General features: G+C 40.2%; 1 protein-coding gene across 9 annotated transcripts in view; it reads left to right on the top strand.

Annotated features, from left to right (window-relative positions):
* Positions 1 to 25,051, top strand: part of plcb4a (phospholipase C, beta 4a) — a 572,877-nt gene that overhangs the window by 48,858 nt on the left and 498,968 nt on the right. The gene's annotated exons all lie outside the window — the stretch shown is intronic.

Below are 25,051 nucleotides of genomic sequence, written 5' to 3'. Positions count from 1 at the left end.
ACATTGACAGCGAACTACGTTTGTGGATTATCCAGTGTCAGTGCATTGAATTTCCCTTCCAAAACTTCTCTACCTCCCTAGACTTGTTTTAAGACTATCCTTAAAAGTCAAGTCTTTTGCAATGCTAGCATTATTTGACAGAACACTGCCTTGCATGATATAACCCGCACTATCTTGAAGTTTCTATGTCAGAGGTGACATGCAAATGCAAGTTTCTTTTTTTTGCCCAGAGTTGCAGTGTAATGTGAAGCCATTTCCTAATGCTAACTAGACGTGAATAGAATGAGTGAGAGGTGCTTATTATTACTCTCTGACACTTTGGAAAGTTTATCTGTAACTGTGAGGCTATGAGTACTTGAAATTTTATTCAGTGTTTTTAGTAGTTTGTGTCAGTCTGTGCAAAAGATGAGACCAAATCTTTAGGGCTGGCAACATTAATTACAAATACTGACAAAAATAAGAAGAATCAATTGTGGGGGGAGAAAAAGGTACAAGACTTGACTGGTCACAGCAGTCATCATCCAGGTTTATTATCGACTGTGCTCTCTGGGCGAGCTTTTATTCTCACCAAGAACTCTTCAAAGTAAAAGGGAGTCTGATCAGGGAATCGACTAACTGGCCCCTGTGTCATGTGCCCATGTTAAAGTCTACACAGCCTGTAGTTTGGTAGGATCTTGGCTCAAAGTTTATTAATAATGACTGCAGAGAAACAAGTTTGCTATGACTAATGGCTGAATTATTCTGAAATTTGAAATGTGATATCTTAAGTTTTCAGAAATCCCCTTCATTGGAAAAAATATGATTGGATTTAGTGGTTGATATTTTGGATTACTGTATTGGATGGCTGCTTGTGCTCCTCTTGCATCACACATTTAATTTACTCAACGTCACTGAGTCTTGTTGGAATGATAGTTTGCTTTAGTGCTCTTATGTTTGCAGAGTGACAACTCTTTGTTAATTCCTGATTTCCCCCCCCCCCCACAAGTTCAGTCGATGCACACGCAAGCTGTATTACTGAAATAAGTTAACATTTTCAACTGAAGAGCTATAACATCCTTGTGTTCTGTCCCCAAATGAATCAGTATATTTCTGCAGGTTTAATTGTGCAGAAGTTGTGTCAAAGCAGTTCATTTGGGATCCTGTTTGAATAATTCAAGGATCCATTTTAAAACGATCTGTTCATGCTTTGCTGCTTGTTGACATTCAACACAAAATTAACTTGGGGTGTAGACAGAGAAACAGCTGAAGTAGTTGCCCCATACAATCAACTCTTCTGAAGCAACATCTTTTGTGAATACTGTAGCACATTGCTAGCTCAAAATACATTTACAAAGTTAGTCATGCAAATTCAGTTGTCTTATTGATGGTTGCTAGAGTACTGTGCAGTTTGGTTTTCAAAAGCTAATTAAGCATGAAATAGTTTCAGTGTGCAGTATTTTTAGAACTGGTTTCTTAAGTGTAAAGCATTTTATGGATATCTGTTCTTAATTGGACTACGCTATTAGCTTTATCCAGTAGCTTTCCAAGGACTCTAGTTATGGCCCAATGTATAAAATAAATTGGCGCTATTCTTAGACCAGTTACATTTTAATATCATCTTTTGTATTTATAAAATACTAATCCATAAAAAGTCAGATGCCACGGATTTAATCATAAAAGCAGCCCAATCTAATCAAGTAAAAATTAATAAGTTTTTTTAAAGAAATAACAATTGATGTCTTAATTAAAGTAGTGTCTTGGAAAGTAAGTTTATATTTCCCGATTGATGATACTTATTTAATTCACTCATTTATATTGTGGCCCCCAAAATTATGCTTCAGTTCTATAGAAATTGCTTTAAAGTGTAATTCATTTAGAATCAGAATCAGGTTTATTATCACCAGCATGTGATGTGAAATTTGTTAACTTAGCAGTAGAAGTTCAATACAATACATAATATAGAAGAAAAAGAACAAAATATAATAATAAATAACAAAATCAATGACAGTTTACGTATAATGAATAGATTAAAAATTGTGCAAAAAACCAGAAAAATACTATATATTAAAAATGTGATGTAGTGTCTAAGGGTTCACTGTCCATTTAGGAATCGGATGGCAGAGGGGAAGAAGCTGTTCCTGAATCACTGAGTGTTTGTCTTTAGGCTTTTGTACCTCCTACCCGATGGCAATAGTGAGATGCTGCAGGTCTTTAATAATGGACGCTGCCTTTCTGAGACACCACTCCTTGAAGGTGTCCTGGGTACTTTGTAGGCTTAGTACGCAAGATGGAGCTGACTAAGTTCACAACCCTCTGCAGCTTCTTTCAGTCCTGTGCGGTAGCCGGCCTCCTCCTCCCCCCCCCCCCACCCCACCCCATTACCAGACAGTGATGCAGCCTGTCAGAATGTTCTCCACAGTACATCTGTAGAAAGTTTTCGAGTGTATTTGTTGACATACCAAATTTCTTCAAACTCCTAATGAAGTATAGCCGCTGTCTTGCCTTCCTTATAACTGCATCTATATGTTGGGTCCAGGTTAGATCCTCAGATTTTGACACCCAGGAACTTGAAACTGCTCACTTTCTCCACTTCTGATCCCTCTGGTGTCTTACCTTTCCAGAAGTCCACAATCAGCTCTTTTGTCTTACTGATGTTGAGTGCCAGGTTGTTGCTGCGACACCACTCCGACATTAGTTGACGTATCTCACTCCTGTACACCCTCTCGTCACCACCTGAGATTCTACCAACAATGGTTGTATCGTCAGCATATTTATAGATGGTATTTGAGCTATTCCTAGCCACACACTCATGGGTATATAGAAAGTAAAGCAGTGGGCTAAGCACACATCCCTGAGGTGTGCCAGTGTTGATCGTCAGCGAGGAGGAGATGTTATCACCAATCCGCACCGATTGTGGTCTTCTGGTTCGGAAGTCGAGGATCCAATTGCAGAGGGAGGTACAGAGGCCCAGGTTCTGCAACTTCTCAGTCAGGATTGTGGAAATGGTGGTATTAAATGCTGAACTATAGTCGATGAACAGCATCCCGACATGGGTGTTTGTGTTGTCCAGGTGGTCTAAAGCCGTGTGAAGAGCCATTGAGATTTCATCTGCCGTTGACCTATTGTGGCAATAGGCAAACTGCAATGGGTCCAGGTCCTTGCTGAGGCAGGAGTTCAGTCTAGTCATGACCAGGTTCTTAAAGCATTTCATCACTGTCGAGGTGAGTGCTTCTGGGCAGCTCACATTATTATTCTTAGGCACTGGTGTAATTGTCTTTTTGAAGCAAGTGGGAACTTCTTTCCGTAGCAGTGAGAGGTTGAAAATGTCCTTGAATACTCCCGCCAGTTGGTTGGCACAGGTTTTCAGAGCCTTACCAGGTACTCCATCTGGACCTTCCGCCTTGTGAGGGTTCACTCTGTTTAAAGACAGCCTAACATCGGCCTCTGAGACAGAGATTACAGGGTCATCAGGTGCAGCAGGGATCTTCACAGCTCTAGTTGTGTTTTCCCTTTCATAGCGTGCATAGAAGGCATTGAGTTCATCTGGTAGGGAAGCTTCGCTGCCATTCATGCTATTGGATTTTGCTTTGTAGGAAGTAATGTCTTGCAAACCCTGCCAAAGTTGTTGTTCATTCGATGTCACCTCCAACCTCGTGTGAAATTGTCTCTTCCCCCTTGAAGTAGCCCTCCGCAAATCATACCTGGTTTTCTGGTATAGACCTGGGTCACCAGACTTGAATGTCACAGATCTAGCCTTCAGTAGACGACGTACCTCCTGGTTCATCTACGGCTTTTGGTTTGGGAATGTACAGTAAGTCTTTTTTGGCACACTCTCATCCACACAGGTTTTAATGAAGTTGATAATGACTGCAGCATACTCATCCAGGTTTGAAGAGGAATCCCTGAATAGTGTGTTGGAAGTACAAAAAAAAATCCATATCTTGTGTTATTTCAATTAGTTTCAGACTGGGCACTGTTGCTTCAGTCCAAATAGTGTTTGTGTCATGACAATGAACACCTCATGTTATCAGCAAAGCTACAAAGGTGCTATTTACATTCCTTCTCTGGAGTTTCTTTTAAGAATCTGGCTGCCCATATGGAAAGCTAAGATACTTTGAATAGCCTCTGCTGCAATAAGGCCTGGCATTCTATTTTGTCCCAGTACAGATGGAAACAACATCCAAAAATGTGTTCATGCCTGGCCAGTGTATTTGCCACATTGAAAATCTATCGCCATGTGTTCACTGAAGCTCTGAAACTTGCCTTGCATATCAACTTCCTGGACAAGAATTAACAACATGCCTCTGTTGTGAGTGAGATCAAAGTGAGGGGAGAAAAACTAAATGGAGAACCAAATTGGACAAAATGGGCTGTATGATTGATTTGGGAAACAGCACATGTCTCGCTACAAAGGAAGGAGAGAGCAAAATTAAATGGACACTTTGTAATACTGTAATTGACTTTCAGAGATTTGTATTTCAGACATCCCACCTGTCCCGGAAGTTCCAGGAGTCTCCCGCATTTTAATAGTGGCTCCCTGATGCCCGCAAATTATATACAATATCACGGAAATCAATTTTTTTGAGAGCGAGCAAGAGAAAACAAGAGAGAACGCGCGAGCGACCACGAGAGAGAGAGAGAGCGCGCGAGCGACCACGAGAGAGAGAGAGAGAGCGCGCGAGCGACCACGAGAGAGAGAGCGCGAGAGCGAAAGCAAGCGGGAGTGCTTGAGAGCGAGCGAGAGCGACCATGAGAGAGAGAGAGAGAGAGAGCATGCGCGAGCGTGAGCACGTGCCATGGCAGAGTGTTCCAAAAAAATATATAAAATGTATGTCACCCCAGACTACACTAAAGTGTACCCCTGCCTAATAGGGGTCAAAAATAATGACAGTGTTGCTCGCTGCACTATTTGCAACAGTGACTTTTCTATTGCCCATGGTGGGTTAAGACTGTAAAAGACATGTTGAGGTGAGTTTAACAGGTGAGATTCATTCATTAGTATAGCTAACGTTATTTAAACTAGCTGGCCAGCTGCTAAGGAGCTACTCTATTGCAGACATCTCACCTCTCCCGGGAGTCTCCCGCAAATTGATGGTGCTACCTCCCTGAAATGAGTTTTTGCAGGGTGGAATGTCTGGTATTTACCAGTCTGTTGTACTCCTGGCAAAGATCTAGTTACTAAGAATGCTACTGTTCTTGTCCATTTTAACCACTTGACTAAACTCAGTTCTTTAGTGACTACAGGAGAGTCGTGAGACTGCAGATGAAGGGTCTGGACCCAAAATGTTTACTGTCCATTTCCTCCATTGATGTCATTTGATATTGGTTCCTCCAGCATTTGTTGGTCTTTCATGACTAGTTGCTTTAAGCTCTTGTAGTCCAACCACTTTAGTACTGAGTTCTATAGAGGTGCAAACCATACAGTTGTACAGACAAATGTTTCTTGCTTTGATTAATAGCAACTTTGCAACACTGGACTTGTATCTTTTCTGTAAAATGCCTGGACTGCTGATGATGACATTTTGCCAAATCTGAGTCCTTGAATTTCTTAAAAAGATAAGGATGTGTAAGCATTTTAAAAAAGCAGTAAATTAATCATGAAATTTTTCATTCACCATCTTTTTTTGATTTCTGTGTATTAACTGGAAAAAACAAATTGGTGGAATTAATGTCCAAAATGTATTTTTAAAATCAGGCTAGAACTTATGGTAATTTATTTCTGAAAGGAAGTAAAGGTGGCACATCTTCCTCTATTAAATGACAAAAAAATTAAGGAAGAGACAACAAGTAAAGCAAAAGATGACTAGCTGAAGATGAGCAGGAAAGGAAGTAAGAGAGTGGGGAAGACATTGGTGAAAGTAAGAAAGGAAATTAAAGTTTTTTCCCAATAATATATTATGATGTTTGTGTCCAGATTGTGATCGATTTAATCTATGCTCAGTTCTGTTGCACCTGTCCTGCATCTCACTGTATTGCGGTTGGATCGAGAGAAGAAAAGAGATATGTGACCCCTCTCAGACATGATGTTTCTATTGCTGGCCTGATGAAACACTCAAATGGGTTACCCATGGGGCACCATTGTCTCACATTATTGGAAAAACATGTTCCTTATATTTATTTATTTAGTGATGCAGCTAGAGTTGGCCCTTTGAGCCGTGCTGCCCCAACTGATTAACCCTAATCTAATCACGGGGAGTTCGGGGAGTTCCTAAGGTTGTCATAGCTGGGGGTGGTAAGCTCCCACTACCTAATGAAGTGCTCCAAATGGCGTGCGTCTCTAACAGCCTCTGACAACCAAGTCCAACTCTTGGCTTTCACGTGTGGCTTAGGTAATAGGACCAGCAAAACTGTTTCTGCTGACAAGAGGCAAAGGCGGACCACTGGTACTTCAAAACCAGTTGCTTTGGGCAAGTGGGGCTCGTCAGCCTTAGACAGCAGTCAGCCTAGGAGAAGGAAAACACTGATTTTAAGCCTTTGCTGCCTTGCGGCCATACCCACCCATGGGAAAGGCTTCGGGAGTAAACCCCGAAGGAGAAATCTGGAGCCGGGGCCCCTCAGGCAGTTTGATGTTGTTTACATCTTCACTCTGGCAACCTCTGCGACGACACTGGTGCTTGACCTTCCCTTGGACCACGGCAGTGATGTGGAGAGGGGGAACCTGCTGCATGGGCAACAACCAGTTCTTCAAATCTTCCTGCCCAAGCCTGCGCTCTGGAGAGGACACAGTCCACCAGAGGCGCAAACCCATGATCCCCTGGGATCGACGACTACCTACTGCAATTTACAATGACCAGTTAACCCATCCAGTTTGTCTTTATCTGTGGGAGGAGTCCGGAGCACTCGAGGAACGCTCATGCATTCCACGGGGAGGACATCCAGACTCTCCAGGTGGCACCAGTAATGAGCTCCAAAGCTCCGACCACAACCAGTCCGACAGAGCACTGGGAGTGGAGCAAGAATTCAACAGATGTCAGTGTTTAAGGCTGATGCATGCAGTCTGTTCAGAGTTGCACTCAATGTGAATTTGCAGTTGGCTTGTCCCTAGTGTGGTCAGTCAACTGTGAGCTGTCCAGTTTTGTGACATCTAGGCTCAGCCGTTAAAAATGGTTTGGGTCTCGTAACACGTTTGCCATTCTGGGCCCATTGTCAGTTCGTGATGCCACAGTGTAAGGGCGTCAGCTCAGGGCGTTCTGGCGTTCGGACCTCAATTCTCGTCGCATCTGTAAGTAGTTTAAATGTTCTCTGTGTGAGTGTGTGGATTTCCTCTGGGTGCTCTGGTTTTCTCCCACAGTCCCAGAATGTACTGGTTAGCAGATTAATTGGGCATTATAAATTGACCTGTGATTAGGCTAGTGTTAAATAGTAGGTTTGCTGGGTGGTGTGACTCATTGGGTTAGAAGGGCCTGCTTTGTGCTGACTCTCTAAATAAATAATTAAAAAGTGAACTGTCATTCTCCACATTACCCTCTGCCCAGTGTCCTTTCATACTACTTGGTAAAATCTAATTCTGTTTTTCTTCCTACAGTACTGTATACTTAGGTCTTTGAATAATGGCCAGTAGGTTCACTTTAAAAAGAAAAGCAAATAATTTTAAAACAATCATCTGTTTGTTTCATATGTTTTAGTTTAAAGCAACTTTTGGTTCTACTTAACAGAAATTTGACCTCAATTTATTGTGCAAAGTGGAAAATGTTAGCAATTTGTGCAAGCAGTTTCATCACACCAGCACTACAATATCCACTACTTACTAGTCAAGGGGACGAAAGTAGCAGCATTGTGATTATTGGCGTTAGTGACAACTGACAACAGCAAACTCGCAAATTGATTTGTCATTTAAAATTATTACAAGAAATTGAAAGCTGAAGCCATAAAGAACAAGTTCAATTAAATAATTAAAAAAAATCCAGACATGCCAGTGCAGCCAACTGTAATGGAGTCATAAAGCCTTTAGTATATTTTTCAACATGCAGGACATGAACAGAGACCCTCAAATAAACAAACTAGTTGGCAATCTGCTTCTGGGGAAATAGCCTGAAGATATGAGAGGTATTGATCATCAGTTCTCTAGACAATGTGTACTAATGCTTGAAGGGTTGTTCTCCCCAATTTAGTTGAGCTAGTCAAACATGACACTGTTTGGAAATACAAAGGAAGTGTAAGGCGCTTCTTTCCCCTGCTCGCCTGCGGGTCACCCTTGGGCAAGGTGTAGCACCTGCTTAGTCTCTTCTCTGCCCCCCCCCCCCACACACACACACACAAAATCAGAGTCACATGAAGCCGTGGGAGCTGGTGGTGGATGGTCCAATGAGCAGCTGGTGCATATCACAAGTCCTGGTTATGTGTCCACTGACGCCAGGCAGATAATCTCTGAAGAGTGCTGATAATGGCTGGGATCACCCATCTTGTAAAGACACTGCCCAGAAGAAGGCAAATGCAAACTACTTCTGCAGAAAAATTTGCCAAGAACAATCGCAGTCATAGAAAGGCCATGATCGCCCATGTCATATGAAATGGCACACAAAGAACAAACACGGCACAACGTGTTAAGCATTGCTGTGTTTTCAGAGTGGACTGCAGCTAAATTGGAACGATCACGACCATCAGGATACAGCAGTTAGTTTTATTGACAATGGCTGCATTGGTACTTTTAAACAAAAACAATGCTTTACCACTTGAATATCTTGGTATTTAAAGTAGAGGCAGTTTTTTGTCACTCGAGCTTTCAATTTCTTATAACAATTTTAAATGAGCGTGAAAAAATCAACCTATGAGCTACTGATGTCAATTCAGATCTAGTGTTTTAGTTTTCTCCCGTACAGCACATAAACAGTGGTGTTAGGTATCCTAAGGCTTGGAGGATCTATCTACAAGGGCAAGAGTCTCATATATTAACTGTGGTTCAGTTGGTAGCATTCTTGTTTCATAAGTCAGGAGTTTGTGACTTCAGGTGTCACTCCAGATTTTAGAGCACTTTGTCCAAGTTGATCTTCTAATGCAGTACTGGTGAAATGTGTTCCATCTCAGATGGATATGGAAAGAAATATATTCTGAGACTCTATATTAAAAAAAACTAAGTTCCTCATTGTTATATTTTCCTTTAATGGAAGAATAAATCCATTGCTATTTAGTTGGATCCAAATCAATATTTCCATTTAATAACTGCACCAGCTTAATATACTTGCATTTTCTTCCCAAAATTGATATATTTTGTGTAGATCCTGAAACTGCTCCACTCTAATAACAAGTGGTCAGCTCTGCAGCTGCAGTTAGGCTCACGGAGGTAATGTATCTCACTGGAAAGAAAATGAACCGGCTTATGTAACAGAATACGCAAAACATCGCTAATTTGCATCTGTCAAGCTTGCAGCAATATCGTAAGTGTAAATGAGATCAATAAATTGGCATATGTTTTTAAAATCTGAAGGGTTACAAGCTTGAGCTGCCTGTTCAGTGTTGATATCTTCAGTTCCAGGCTGGCAAAAAGACAAGCTGGCACTGCAGGTTGATTTAATGCAAAAATTCTTCAGAAGTTTTGAATACCATTGGGGAAATGAAATATTATTTACTGAATCTCCTTTTTTTTTTGTAATATGCAAGCCATTCCTAAAAAAATGTCTTCTGTCGTTGTAATTAAACTGTTTCTTGTGTGGTATCTTGGTTCATTTGAACGTACTTTGAGGAACACACAGAAGGCAGAAATAAAAATGAGAGAAAATCTTTTTTTCGAAGGTCTTTTCCTGGGGTACTCAATAGTTGGTAAAGTAAGGAAGGTAATAATATCAGAAAATGCGACTCTACTTTTCATCCACACATGCTGCTTGAGTTGCTAAGTGTTTCCATTATTTTCTATTTTTATTTCAGATTTCTAGCATCTGCAGTTTTTTGCCATATGACCACAAGACATAGGAGCAGAATTAGGCCATTTGATCCATCTGTCATGCTGTCATGGTTGACTTATTATCTCTCTCAACCCCATTCTCCTTCCTTCTCCCCGTAACATTTGACATCCTTACTAATCAAGAACCTGTCAACCTCCACTAATATACCCAATGACTTGACCTCCACAGATACTTGGGGCAAAACGGTTTTTTAAGGAAACTGTGTGTGCCTTAGAAATCTAAAACTAGCTGTATTTTGATCAGGAATTGCCATTTAAAAAAAAATACAGAGGCAGCATCAGTTAGCGAAGTTTAAAATTATGATAAAAGAAAGGCAAATTGTGAATAATTTCCTTCTCCCTTTGGTTTCGTATGACATTGTCAGCTTGCCAGCAGATATGCTAGTGCATCACAGTCATTTGTGGTCAGGTTTGTTGCTGAGATTATTGAATATGGTTTTTATACTGTATATTGACTGCAGTTAATTGTGAAATATTTCTGATGTTTCTAAGTAAGAGCTGCTATTAGGTTGTTTCTATTTTTTAAAAAAAAGGGATTAGACAATGTTCCATTTACAGATGCATAGCTCCTTTGCTTTTATTTTAATAATGGTAAGCAGTCTATTTACAATGATATTGTGTTGTTGATATTGATTTCCCTCATCTTGTATGACAATTAAATGAAGAATGGATATTAAATATGGCATGCTCTAATTTTCTCATTTAAGAACATGCCATATTTTATTTGTGTGATCTGCTGAGAGTCATGCCAATGAAAATTGTTCATTGCCAGTTGAACTCTTTAGCAGTGATATTAACATCATTTGATTGCAAAAAAATGAAGTAGTAATAAAATATTTACACATTTTATGTAACGTGTGTTGGGAACTTAAAATGCTGCAAATTTTTTTGCATTTATAGTTGTGCTGTAGTTTGTGTACATAATCTTATTGCTATTTTCAGTTTAGTGAACGTGCTCTGTGATTTCTGCAGATGCTGTGCATATTTTTTGAAGATTAACACACCTAATGTTTTCTCAAGGTCCCTTCTGTTTTTCTGCATAATATACTTCTGTAATTAAATTAGTTGCTTTTTATTTATTTAACAAGCTGGCATTTACTTCCTAACCCTAATTAACCTCAAACTGTGGCTTTCAAGGTCATTTTAGGACTCTTTGAGAAAGCACTGAAGATTCAGTCACAATGGTTGGTCCAGGTTGTATGTAGGTTGATTTTAAAGGATGACAAATTTTCTCCATGAAGCACAAGAGAACCAGAGGCATTTTGCAACAAACCAGTGGTTTCTGCATGTGATTACTATTTTTTAAAGCAAACTCTAGAATATTAATCCAATTTAAATTGCACTGGAATAAGAGTTGTTCCAGTTTGCTTGTGGACAGACAGACATATGGGTAAGTAACATTCAACTCAGTCATTGTGCACATGATGTATATGATTTGCAAACTGGTCATCTAGTCTCTGTGCGCTAGGTTTCACCAGTGCAGAATAATCCACATATTCCACTTAGAACACCATGATATGAATGTAGAATTTTCCTTTGTCAGTGTCCTAATTAATGATCTAACAAGCAATTTACATCTTCCTTGCTGTTTACCAGAAGTTCAAATTAAATATTTTGTGATTTGCCTGCTTTCAAGACACTGCAGTTATTTATTTTTGCTTCCACCGGTTCAAAAAACACAAGGATAATTGTACATGTTTTTGTTTCTCAGCTACTTGACCACAAAATTGAAAATGACGACTCTCCCTTTGAGAATAGTGTCTTCCCTCTCATTGCCTTCTCTTGTTTGATGAACTAGCCTCATTCTTCCCAATGCTACTGTTGCAGGAACTGCTTTGCTTGCTTCTGCAAATACTTTTCCAAGGCAGTCGAGAGGAGAATTGAAAGAAAGGTAGGAGGAGTGAATAGGTTGATAGAAGAATACTTAAAAAAAAAGAACATTTAGTCACATTGTTTTGTGTTTCATCCAAGAGACTGAATGTTGATCTTTCATATTTGGTGCACTGGGCCAGTGCTCCACTGTCAAATGCTTTGCCTTTTCAGTGAGGCATTGGCTAGGTCTTACTGGCTGATGCTCAGTAACACTGAAGGGAGCCGCTGGTTCACTTGTGCACATGTGCATTCAACCAGGGAAGGTCATGTGCTAGTTCATCAGACAGCCCATTTTATTGCTGGACTTGGCATGAAGTCCAGTAGCAGTGTGGTGATCTCTTAAGGAAGGATGTAGGTAGCCTGCACGTTGTATCCCATGTGGGAGTGTATCTGCTTAGTCTTATCAGAATTTATTACTTGACTGGTACTGTCAACCAGAAATGTGGATTATCTAATGCAGGGGTCCCCAACCTTTTTTGCACTGCGGACCAGTTTAATATTGACAATATTCTTGCGGACTGGACGGCCCGACGGGGGTGGGGGGGGGTGGTAGGGTTGCCAACGGACAGGAGTAGCAGTCAAATATGTTGTGTTTACCCCAGAAAGACTACAGTGACCAAGAAGCCTTGCTCGGGCACCAGTGCGCATGCGTGTACGTGCTGGTATTTCTTTCTACAAATCGTTTTTGGCGATTCTGTTCCGGGGGCGGGGGGGGGTGTGTTAATCACGACCGGAATATAGATGATAATTAGCTAATACACTCAATTTCATTTCTAAAAGGGTTTATCTAAGGAATTTAATATTAAACACACAGCACGTATTTTCCTCGCATGAATATAGTGATAAGTCAATTATCAGGGGAGCTTGAAGTAAGTGTTGAACGAACTTCCAGTAGAAGTGGTATAGACAGGTTCGATATTATCATTTAAAGAAAAATTGGATAGGTATATGAACAGGAAAGGAATGGAGGGTTATGGGCTGAGCGCAGGTCGGTGGGACTAGGTGAGAGTAGCGTTCGGCACGGACTAGAAGGGCAGAGATGGCTTGTTTCCGTGCTGTAAATGTTATACGGTTATATAAGTAAGTCAATAGCATCATAACATTTTAAGTAACATTTGGATATTAAACACACAGCACATATTTTCCCTGTATGAACATATAAAATCATTGCAACACACCAATATCGCTGAATCAGTGGGAGCCCTGGGCTTGTTTTCCTGCAGCGAGAAGGTCCTATCGAGGGGTGATGGGAGACAGCGATACTCGAAGGGGGTTCCTTATGTCCAGTCTATTCCGCAATTTAGTTTTCGTTGCATTCATTGCAGAGATATGTTGGAAATGGAAGCAACTTTTTCAGTGCTTTCGTGGCTATCTCAGGATATTTAGCCTTGACTTTGATCCAGGATGCTGGCAGAGATGTTATGTCAAACATACTTTTCAGCCCACTGTCATTGCAAACTCCAGAAGTTGATCTCCTTCCCGCGCTGACATGGATGATGCGTGGGTAATGACCTCGCGTGCGTTCAATCTCAACAGAGGGCGTGACAGGGAATGAGGAAAGGTGCAGCTGACTCTCATATTGTTTCCTCGCGGCCCGGTAGCACATGCTTTGCGGCCCGGTGGTTGGGGACTGCTGATCTAATGAGTTATCACAGTTTTAAGTACTTCCTTTTATTTGAGTTTAGGAAAGGAGGATTTGGAAGCTGTGAAGCTGCATATACCATAGAAAATTCTGGATTTCTGTGGTTACAGGAATTGCCAAAGTAAAGAGACTAGCAATACACAGTATAAAGACCTTATTGGGGAGAGGAGGTGGGATGGAGAGAACTGGACTTGATTCTTTGCCTTTTTTTTAGTTTTATTTAATTTGATCCTTTGAAGCAATGTGACTGTCACTTCCTTTCAGAGAGCTTCTGACTGCAATATGTCATGTTTTTCAAAGTCAATGAACAGCAGATGCTGAAAATCTGGAATATAAACAGATTGTTAGAGATGCACAGAGCAGGTCAAGCAGCATCTATGGAAAGCAAAATAGTGGAAAATCAGAGCAGGTCAGAGGAACAAATGCCGGTTTCAAGCTGTAGAGAAGGTTTGGAGGGGATGATTTGGACAAAGGGTCGTGAAGCCCCTGTGGCGAAGCTAGATTTGTCAGGGGTCATCCAGTTGATGAGCTGTTGGGGCCATTTAAGGAAAAGGGAAAAGTAGACCTGAAGCTTTGAGGTGAAGGCAGTTAGAGAATGAAAATAGAAAATGAAGGAATGTGAGAAGGTATAAAACATAGTGTGTAGAATACAATTTAGAAGAGAGGCTGTGTTAATGGAGAAAGACTGAGCCATTATCACAGAGGGATAGCACACAGCAGAAATGGCCCATTCTGACGCAGACAGAGAAAGCAAGGTACCTGAAGTTGTGGGATTTGATCACCTGCAAGATTACTGTGTGTCCAGATGGGGGCGGTGGGTGAGGTGCTGTTCCTCAAACTCATGTTGTCCCAGTGCAGGAGGCCACAGACAGAGGGGTCACAGTGGGAGATGGATGAAGAACTAAAATGGCAAACAAGATGGAGCTCTGAATTGTTTCTGCAGGCTGAATGCAGGTGGCTCTGGAAAGCAGTCACTGCTCAGCAGTTGGTTTGTGCAATTATGAACACCAAACGCAGCATACTAGCTTGTAATAAGTTCAGGTGGGAGCCACTTTGTAGAACTGGGTCTCTGGTGGAGAAGCATCAGATGAATGGATGGGTGTGCCTTCATCTGCAGTTCTTCGAGAGAGTGCAGAAAGATGGGGTTGAAAAGTATATCAGGGAGCCACAAATTGAATAGTTTTTGTGAAATGCCGAAAGGAGAAGAGGTGATGTTTGTTGTTGGAATTTTGTCGAAGTTGGTGGAAATTGTGGTGGATTGGGACATTCAGATCAAGGAAAGCCTATCCTTTCCCTGGAGGGTTGGGATGAGAGCAGTGGTGTAGGAAGTGGATAAGATCTAATACACGGCTCTTTCGACTATGATAAAAGAGAATAAAAATGGAAAACTGACAGACCCCCATTGCTATCTCATCTTTAGTTCTTCCCACCTTGCTGCCACTATGTATTGCATTCATTTTTCATAGTTCATCTGTCTTCATCTTTTCTAGTGATGGTACTTTTCACAGAGGTGCCTTTGGCATGTCTGTCTTTCTTCCTGAACTGTGACTTTTCTTGTTCCCCATCTTTTGTCTTATCAGCCTCCACATTATGTTTTTGTGTTGCTTTTGATCGATTTTTTTTTTGATTATATGGCGAACAGTAAAAAGCCTCTAACCTCTTTGCCTAACTGAAGAATATGTTTGTAACAACAATGCATGGTGAAAGACAGTTTCTTTTCTCCAAATGTTTTGTGGGTGTGGGTGGGTGGAGGTTAGAATTTTTCCTTAATCATGTGTGCTAAAATGATGAAAGAAACCATGAAATGCAGGATTGAAGAGCAATTGTCCTGAGTATTATGACCTCAATCCAGTTGACTGGTTTGCTGCAAGTGGCAAAAGGTCACGGTACCAAGCCAGACTTGTTCTTACCAGGGAGGCTCAAAAGATCTCATTGTGGACTGTTCAATTTTTTTTGTAGCTTGTTCCAGTGAGGTTCTGTTGTCTGTGTTTTGGATTGGTAAGAGACAAAATGGAAATATTATTTGAATCACATCATATATTATTGTTGATAAATAGGTATTTGCTGGCCCGAGGCTACTGCAAAATCTTGGGTGTAAACTTGGTTCATGAAAGGCAAGTAAATTTGGGTGGACGCTTGGTGGTGGGATGCTGAAGGGATCCTTTGAATTAGTCGTTAGGCAGTCTGTACGTGTGTGTGTGTGTGTGTGTGTGTGTGTGTGTGTGTTGGTTGTTTTTCTTTGGGAACTCCAGTGAAACCTATGAGAGGAAGATAATTTGGCTGCAGAAGTATTTCATTGTGGGTAAGGTGACAGTGTGGATGCATATGTGTACATTGCCAGGAGGGACACAGTGTGATAATAGACTAAAAGGAATTCCATTGTTCTGCATCTCTTGATTTTGCCAGGAGCAAGATCAGCAGTGTGTAACACACACAATGCTGAAGGAACTCAGTAGGTCCGAGAGGAATAAAAAGTCAAATGTTTCGAGCCAGTACTCTTAACTGAAAGGGCCTCTGGGACAACAAACAGGAATTAAGTATAAGGTTAAGTGGCAAATCAAGAAAGGCCAATTTTTGTGGTGACTTTCAATGAAAGAAAATACTGTAAGGATGTAGTAATAACAAAATAATGAAGTAATTTATGTTACTTGAATCATTTGCTGGTTATGAAATGACAGATAAAATGATTAAGGGGAAAAAATGTTGCAGCTGCTGGAAATATGACATAAACACTCGTAAATACTCTGCAGGTTGAACAGATAGAGAAAAGAATTATGGTTTTCAGTCAATGACCATCAGAAATGGGGTAAAAGTAGAAGTAGGTTTTAAGATGTAGGAACCATGGGGGAGGGGAGGAGATCTGGCTTAGAAATGAAGGAATAAGGTACCGGAAGATCAAACAGGTGGTTGCTAATACAGAACAATCAGTTGCAGTCATAAGATGAAGTGTCTTAATATCGATTACCTAAAATTGTGGAACTGCACATTGTAATTCGGAGTTGAATTTGGGGTGGTATGGTGGTCTGCTCTGGCAACACAGATTAAATCCTGTTTGCATGGAGATTCCATGTTCTCCATTTGGTTGCATGTGTTTCCTTCAGACGTTCCGGTTTCTTCCCACACCTTCCCACATGTTGGATGGTATGCTGATTGATCGCTATAAGTTGTTTCTGGTCTGTGGGTGGGTGTTGAAATCCAGGGTGTGCCTCAATAGCTGACAAAGGATTGATGGCCCAGTTGGAAAAATTTAATAATGCTTGGATAAATCTTACATTAAAAGTATGGCAGAAGGTGGTTAATTCATGTGGAATTAATAACATGCTAAAACTCTTTAGATGGTGTGCATATGATACCGAATTCCTTCCCAACAGAGGAGATAAAAGATTTGAGCTATGGATAAAGGAAGGTCTTACAACCTACCTCTCATTTATAGATAAAAGAGTATTACAAAGTTTCCAAATCCTGCAGGACAAACATGGCCTAGAACATAATGACTTTTTTAGGTACCTTCAAATACGAAACTATGTTAACCAGAGTTGTAGATATACAGACCTATCAACAGTAGAATTAGAATTTTTCAAGATTCTGAATTCGGCTCGCAGTTCAATACCTAGTAAATCAGTTTCTCGCCTATATAATGCACTCTCCCATGCTAAAAATGTAAATACACTGTATATTAAAGAGAAGTGGGAGAAAGAAGCGGGGTTGGTACTTTCAGAGGAGGCTTGGGGGAAAATCTGCAGCTTTCAATGGTCCTCGACTAATTCTTTGACTTGGAGAGAACATTGTTGGAAAAACATTATAAGATACTTCAAGACCCCATATCAGGAAAAATATAAAGATACAAATGTGATGTGTTGGAGAAGGTGCGGCTCTAAGGAGGCAAATCATTTTCATATTTTCTGGGATTGCCCTAAATTAAGTCTATTTTGGGAAGGTATTCATAGAACATTAGTTAAGGTACTTAGGTCCCAGATACCTCTGAACTTTGAGACGCTCTATTTGGGGCATGTATTGTTCCTTGAACAGAAGGAAGATATAAAGTTGCTGCAGGCCCTCTTAGCGGCAAGTAAGAAATCTATCACTAGAAAATGGCTAAATCCAATACCACCTACATTAGAAGATTGGTACGAAATTATCTTGGAAATATTTAAAATGGAAAAGTTGACCTACTCCCTGAGAACTCAAAAAGAAACATTTTATCAAATCTGGAATAAATGGATTGAATATATAACCCCAATGCGAGCAGACTTTAGATGACTCTCCTAATGATTTATATTGCTCTTCTCATCAACACAGTAATATTGCTAACGTAAGCACCCCTAGTCTAAATGTTTGTTGTTTTTTTTTGGAAAATAGAGAATTAACACAAGTAAAGGGAAAGATTTGGGAAAGGGATAAAAAAAAAAGAAAAAATTAAGTAAAGAAGTACATAGGGATTGGATAATTATGTCTGCGGGCAGGAACAAGCACGAACAAATTGGGATATAAACACCTACAGTGGTTGGTATATAGGCTTGTATGCAACATTTTGGACCAGTGGAAATGGTACAGAAGGGTTGTATGGAAACTATTATTACCATTTTTCTTAACAACTAATTTCATTACTTAGCCTAATAGGTTAGATTTACCACAGTACATAATTATCTATTTAAATGTTTATTTTGCTTTTATATCATCTCAATGTGTACTTAAGAATGTATAAATAATTGTAGTTTTATACATATAAAAAAAATGGAAAAGGTTATATGTGTGAAAAAAGTACATGATAATTGTGAACTCCTTATCCAAATAAAAATAAAATTAAAAAAAAAAGAAATCCAGGGTGTGGTGGAGGGAGTTATTGGAAATGTGGGGAGATTAAATTGGGATAAGTGTATGATGGCTGATAGGAATCTGATGGGCTAACGGGCATGTTTCTGTGCTGTATGGCTGTGATCCCTATGATCTATGTTGTAAAATTTTTATAATCACAGCTTCACAAATGGCGCTATTAAATATTCTATTTCCTAATTACTCTGGTTCTTTATCTGAAACAATATCAGATGTTTATCCGTGATATATCAATGAGTCTGCTATATTTTGTAGCTAATTTCATTACAACTGAGAAATTAAATCTGAATTTCAAATTGCTGATTAATACTATCTAATTAATCTTAAAACAAATGGGTGTTTCAGAGTAATAAGGGTTAAATTTAAAAATGAGTACCATTGGAATTAAATGCTGTTTCATTTAATTTTTCAAGCATAGAGTTTAAATGAACAAAAATGTCATGTAATTTGATGTCAAGCATATTAACTGTATTTTCTGTGAATTACTGTTTGCAAGAATATTGACAAAGTTGATGATAAAACTATGATGTATCATATCCTTCTCTCCCTCTCTCTCTCTCCCTCGTCCCACTTTTATCTAGATCACAATGTTGCTTGGTGAGATCGAGATATTGCAGCTAAAGACGTACAAAAGATTAGAAAAAAAAAGATCTTGTGTGCCTGTTGTGTCATTAATGAATTTGCTCCTTTTAACCTATCAGACTCAGATTGATTTAGAATTTTGCTTTGCCCTTGTAGTAAATTGGCGATACTACTCAGTTCTTGTGGGTGATAAGGTTCTGAAAGACCACAGAGTGGTAGCTTCCTACAACATCTGGCTTGATTATGATTCATCTAGCTGCTTGCCTTCCTGTGAGTTCCATCAAGGGAACAAACATTTGGTGACAGGACAGTAGGTGCAATAAAATACTTAAGGGTTGTCTCTGGCATATATCCTCGATTCTTCATTGCCCGGAGCAGAGGATGTGGTCAAGATCAATCACATTAAGTGCTATGGAGTCACATGTAGACAGATCAGGTAAGGGAAACAGATTTGTTCTCTGAAATACAATATGAGTGAACAAAATAGATTTTTTGCAAGCCATCCAGAGGTTTCATGGTCAATGACCTTAGTTTCATGACTGAAACTAGCTTGTGTTTTTAAAACTTTATATTTAATTAATTTAAATTCTCCAGCTGTCAGATTTGGGTTTGAATGGTTCATTCCTTTGGCTCCTAGTCCAGAAACTTAATCATTGAGAACCAGTTGTCTGTTTCCGTGCTGTTTGTCAAAAAAATGATGGTCGGTACACAGTATCAGACATTGTGATTTCTGAGCACTGAGCAGTCCTTTGCTATGAAGTAACTAGAATTTGCTTAAACTGTCAGTTGTTCTATGAAATGAATCATGAATGACTTGGCTGCAGAATGGTTTTGTGACTTCTAAAGTGGTTAACACTGCTAATCTGGAAAGTTTGTAAATTTGTATGTACAGTCTGCCACATGAGCAGGGTTTCTATGGTGCTTCTTAAGAAAGGACTTGAGTTTTTCTCAGTGTTATTTTGAAGGCTCCTACGGTGGCCTTGGGCCACATATTCTTTAGAGTCACTGGAGGTGCTGTAATTTTTGTCCAGAAAATGTTTAATTTAAGCATATCCTTGAGCAGTACACCCAAAATGCTGGAGGAACACAGCAGGCCAGGCAGCATCTATGGAAATGAATAAGCAGTCAAAATTTCAGGCGATACCCTTCATCTGGAAAAGAAGGGGGTTAATGCCAGAATAAGAAAGCAGTGGGAGGGGAAGGAGGACAAGTCAGAAGGTGATAGGTGAAGCCAGATATTGGGGTAGGGGGAAGTACTGGGTTGAAACCCTTCACCAACTTGGGACTTGTCTGCTGGACTGTGAGATCTCCTGTACCTTGGGATGTTAATATTAAAATCCTAATGCTCTTACAGTTCATTTGTTTTTTTGAAGGTACACAGATGAGTTAGATTTAGATGTTGATAAAATTTTCTGGGGTCCTGGTGAATTTGAAAAGAGTGAGAGGAGTTGAATCCCCAGTGAGCTGGAAGGGAGCACAGGAAATGTCACCTGGTTAGCTTGATGCCAACCATCATGAATAGTCGGATAGGGCTTATCAGAGTTTTACTCTATTGATCTGAATGGAATTGCAAATTTAACAATCAGGCTTAAGTAGTATTTTTCTTTGTACCTTCTGCCTTCTTAACAGGTGCCGTCTGTTAAGTCCATCAGGCGTTCCACTGGAATGCGTTGCTATCTGGGCTATGTCTGTTTGGTGATATGATATTTGGTTCTGTGGTAAAGTTGTTTATTTCTTCTATCAGAATTATTGCACATTTCAAAAGAAACCCATTTGATACAGATGCCAAAATTTATTGGTTTTATTCATTAAATTTAGAATCTTAACATTTGTGGAATTGTTTAATGTCTGATTTTAATTGTGTATTTATGTGACATTGTTCTTCAAATTGTTATCAAAATATTTCTTTTGTTTAGTTCTTGATATTTTTGGTTCTTAATCATGCTTTCTATTTCATTCCTTACTTTGTGATATTTATAATGCTGTGTTGGTTGGTTGGGAGTTGTCCGTCATGTCCAGCAATGACAGGAAAACTGTGTGCAAGCATTTTTAAACTGGAAAAGCCATTGCACTGGGGCAGTCCCACTGTCTTGACCTCAGGAGATTAAGTCCAGTAGTATGAGCAAGTATCACAAACTGGGGTCAGTGGATGACCATGGCCTATACTGTGCCTTGTCGTGCTTTTTGCTCTCCATGGAGCCGTGCAGTACCGCCTTCCTGGCCATTAGATCCCACTGCAGATCTCATCTGCCCAGTCTGCCGGAGCTGTCTTCACAGGCTGGGAGAGGCATATTCCTCACTCACCAGGGTATGAGGTGGCCAGTTACCCTTGCCTGGTTTAGCCCGCCTGCTGAAGTGGTTGTGGCTGCTGTTGCATGCAAACAGCTACTTGAAGCCACAGGTGAGGGCTGAGTGCCCATTTGTGGACCGAAGGAGAGTGATCTGGCCCAGACTGGGCACGGCAAGCTCCTTCATCGGAGGTGCTACCCCTCCCTGGAACCCCATATATCCCAATATTGATTTGCAGGGTACTAGTTGTATTTAGAGTATAACGAGTTAATTATGAATACTAATGTGCCCTGCAAATTAATTTTTCCTGCAGTGATAATTCTGTTGTATATTTTGTTGCTCTCCCTGATCCAAAGTGTTAAGGCTCACTGAATGTCAGGCAAGTTTGAAAATTGGATCCAAAAGTAGCTGGCGGTAGTAGACAGAGTGATGGTAGAGGACTATTTTTGTGTTTAACGTTGTTCCACAGAGATTAGTGTTGGGACTTGTGATAGGCATGAATGATGCAGATGTGGATGTAGGAGATGTGATCTGTGAGCTCACAGATGACTGAAGATTGGTGGAAATTTTGACCATAGTTTTAGGCTGCAGTTGATAATCAATATGATTTATGCAATAGCCTGAAAAATGGAGTTGGAGTTTAAGCCTAAGGTATTGCATTTTCCAAATACCAATGGAACTAGGCCTTGCATCTTGGCAGGTAAAGTCCTAGGGAGAATTGAGGAATGAAGGGGTCATGGTATACAAATCTAAAGACCCTTGAAGGAGCAGTTCAGGTAGATAAGAAGCCAAATGGGATATTGCCCTTCATTCGTTGGAACAGTAAATACAAAATCAGGGAGCTTATACTTCAACTTCATAAAAATATTGGTCAGATAACACCAGTTCTGATTACCATGCTTTAGGAAAAATTAGATTCTGCTGAAGAAGCAGATTAAGGGTAAAGAGTAGAAGATCTAGAGGGCATCTGAAGGAAACCTTTCACCAGGGCTGAACAGTGAGTACCTGAAATGTACTGCTCATGACAGTCATGGAAGTAGAGTCGCTGACGGCATTTAAATAACTGTCTAGACAAATAAAACAGAGGGCTCCGAGCCAGGTGTGGGTGTGGGTGTGGTTGGCTGAACAGGCTTGTTTTCACCTGCCATTCATTCTTGTTTCTCACTGAGGAATCTTAATCTCATCTGATCTGATGCGGATATGTTTCTTTTCATAAATTTCATAAATTTCCTTTGACATTGTATAAGTTCTGGCTTTTAGTGGCTGGCACTTCTTTTCATTAAGCGTGCTTTGTCCTTTCCGCAAGCTGTTCACTATGATCGGTTGTTCTTGCTCTGTAAGCCTTAATTTAGATTCTTTCTGCTTTTCTCCCCATTTATCAGAGAAATGCACGTTTGCTAGATGGATTATGCTGCATTTTCTGTTCGTGGAAATCGGGTATCTTATCTATCCACTAAAGTAGCATGGTTGGCTGTTTGATATTTGGGGTTTGCTGCTGCTGAAATCAGTACTGGGTTTGCCTTTTTTCCTAGAATAAGATTGCCTTCTGGCTGTTTTGTCAGTGCCAAAGGTTCATGTCATTATGATGAACTGTTCTGTGAAGAGGAGGAAATATTCTTTTGATGTAACTTTGGCAAACTTGCTATCACTTTGCAACATACATCAAAGTTACTGGTGAACGCAGCAGGCCAAGCAGCATCTATAGGAAGAGGCGCAGTCGACGTTTCAGGCCGAGACCCTTCGTCATCACTTTGCAATACCACTTCTTTCAGGAGTGGAACGATTTCAGATCTTGCAACATCAGGCTTGGTCCAATCACATCCTGATATTCTTCTCCAACAAAACTTTAAAAATTTTCTTTGGTTTTGCTGCCTGCCTAAAATATGGAGGAATGCAAGAGTTAATGAATTTGTGGAACAATGATAATTGGGGGCGCACAGGAGCATACCACTATTACAGTGTTAGCAACTTCAGTTCAATTCTACCACTGACTGCAAGGAGTTGGTGTGTTCTCCCTGTGACTGTGTGGGTTTCCTATGGGTGGTCTCGTTTCCTCACATTTCCCAAAGTCATAGGTTAGTAGGTTAATTGGTCACATGAGTGTAATTGGGCAATGTGGTCCTGTTACCATGCTGTATCTGTAAATGAATAAAATGTCCTTTAACAGGCAGGAGTCTTTTCTCCTTCCCTTTGTTTTTTTTTGTTTAATTTTCATTCAATATTTGTTTTTTTTTCTGTCACTGACTTTCTGACTATCATTCCTTTTTACTTGGAAAGCGTTTATATTTTATCTTAGTGCTGTCTTGGGCTGGCTAGTGGTGCAATGACATCAGCGCCAGATTCTGGAATGAAGGTTCCGGGGTTTGAATCCAGTCGGAGCCGCTCCCGAGTACGCTTTCCATCCATGCCGGGTTGAGTGTCGAGATCTCAACTCAACCTCGTAAAATAAAGGGAAAAATACTGCGAAATGTCTGTGTGACGAGTGGCGCGCCACACAGTCTCTCTCTGTTTCACTCTGCGCCTTGTAAAGGCGTGAAAAAATCGCACATGCATGCACGCACACGCTGCCGCGCGCACAGACGAACAGGCACGCACACGCCAAAAAAAAAATATCTTGGTGCGGTCCGCTTCACTTAGTGTTAGACATTGGGCTGAAAGTATCCTCCTCACTGAGTCCTTTCCTTTTGCTACAATCTGCTCAGTACCTACTCTGGGATACATTTACTTGAGGCATCTGAGTCATTTCAGAGGCGTAATTTATTTGAAAAGGTGGATGTAAATGTGATCTCAAGTCTTCATTAAATAATAAAACTGATTACACTTCAGGTTTCAGAAGGAATTTCATTCTCTGCCTTCCAGTTTTGGACTAGTCTCACTCAGATGGCTAAGTCAAGGCAAACCTGCAAGCTCACTCTGAATTTGCGGTTTTAAACTTATTACCACACAGAGGAAGCCAACTTGGTCTATCAGGTCCATGCTGGCAATCCACTGGACAATCCCATCAATCCTCTCATTTCTCTGTCATCCATTTTATTTGCTCCCATTCGTGCATCAACACTTTTTCTTTATCCACTTAGCTACAATAATCTACAACCTACTTATATTTCTTTGGGATGTGTGGAGTTATTGGTGTGCATTGAAGACATGGGTTGACTTGGGGGGAAATGTGTATTAATTGAGTCAGGATTGAACCTGGGTCCATGGAGCTGTGGGTCATATTTTCCCATGTGTAGGACCCATGTATCTATTTCTGTCTGTCTCTATTGTATTTTGTGTTGTGTGCTTATTATGGGTAGTTTGTCCCTTGGGTTGGGGCCTGGGAGAAACAAAGAGTTTATTTGTATATTCATGCTTTGTCTTTAGTTCAGTTTAGTTTGCCATAGCCAGGGAATGGGGGAATGACTTTTTTTTGTCGACTGCTTAAGTATTCTTAAACACATTTAAGAACAATTGGGTTAAGTACATTTAAATATGCTAATACTGTTTAGCTCATAATATTGCAAGTTTTAATCTCATTTGGTGTTTTATTGTTTCAAGAATGTTCGTTTAGCAAGTTTCTTAATAAAGGATTGAATGTACCTTCTTTGATTTTACAAATTCATTATTGTGGATAGTGTGCCATACAGTTTCAGTGCTTAGTCTCTGAGAAGCTTTGAATTGTTTTCAAGTAACTGTTACACTATTAACTATTCAGTGTTCCTCCCTATTTTGAATCATGTTATAATTTCATAAGAACACAAGAAAATGTGTTAAGACATCCAACCCTTCCAGCTTCTGCCATTCAATATGATTATGATTAAGTTGCCCAAGGTTTCAATTCCTCGTGTGACATTTCTCTCTAGCCCTAAATCCCCATTTCATGGTGAGCCGTGGTTAAATAGCTGTACGTGGCTGAGATGCACTGTTCAGAGCAAATTCCCCTTGCATGTAGTAATCAGTTTAGCTAAAATGGTTTG

This window comes from Mobula hypostoma, chromosome 8 (assembly GCF_963921235.1).
Source record: "Mobula hypostoma chromosome 8, sMobHyp1.1, whole genome shotgun sequence".
Lineage (NCBI taxonomy): Eukaryota > Metazoa > Chordata > Chondrichthyes > Myliobatiformes > Myliobatidae > Mobula > Mobula hypostoma.
The sequence above is the reverse complement of the archived record's forward strand: the minus strand, read 5'-3'. Positions and strand labels throughout refer to the sequence as shown.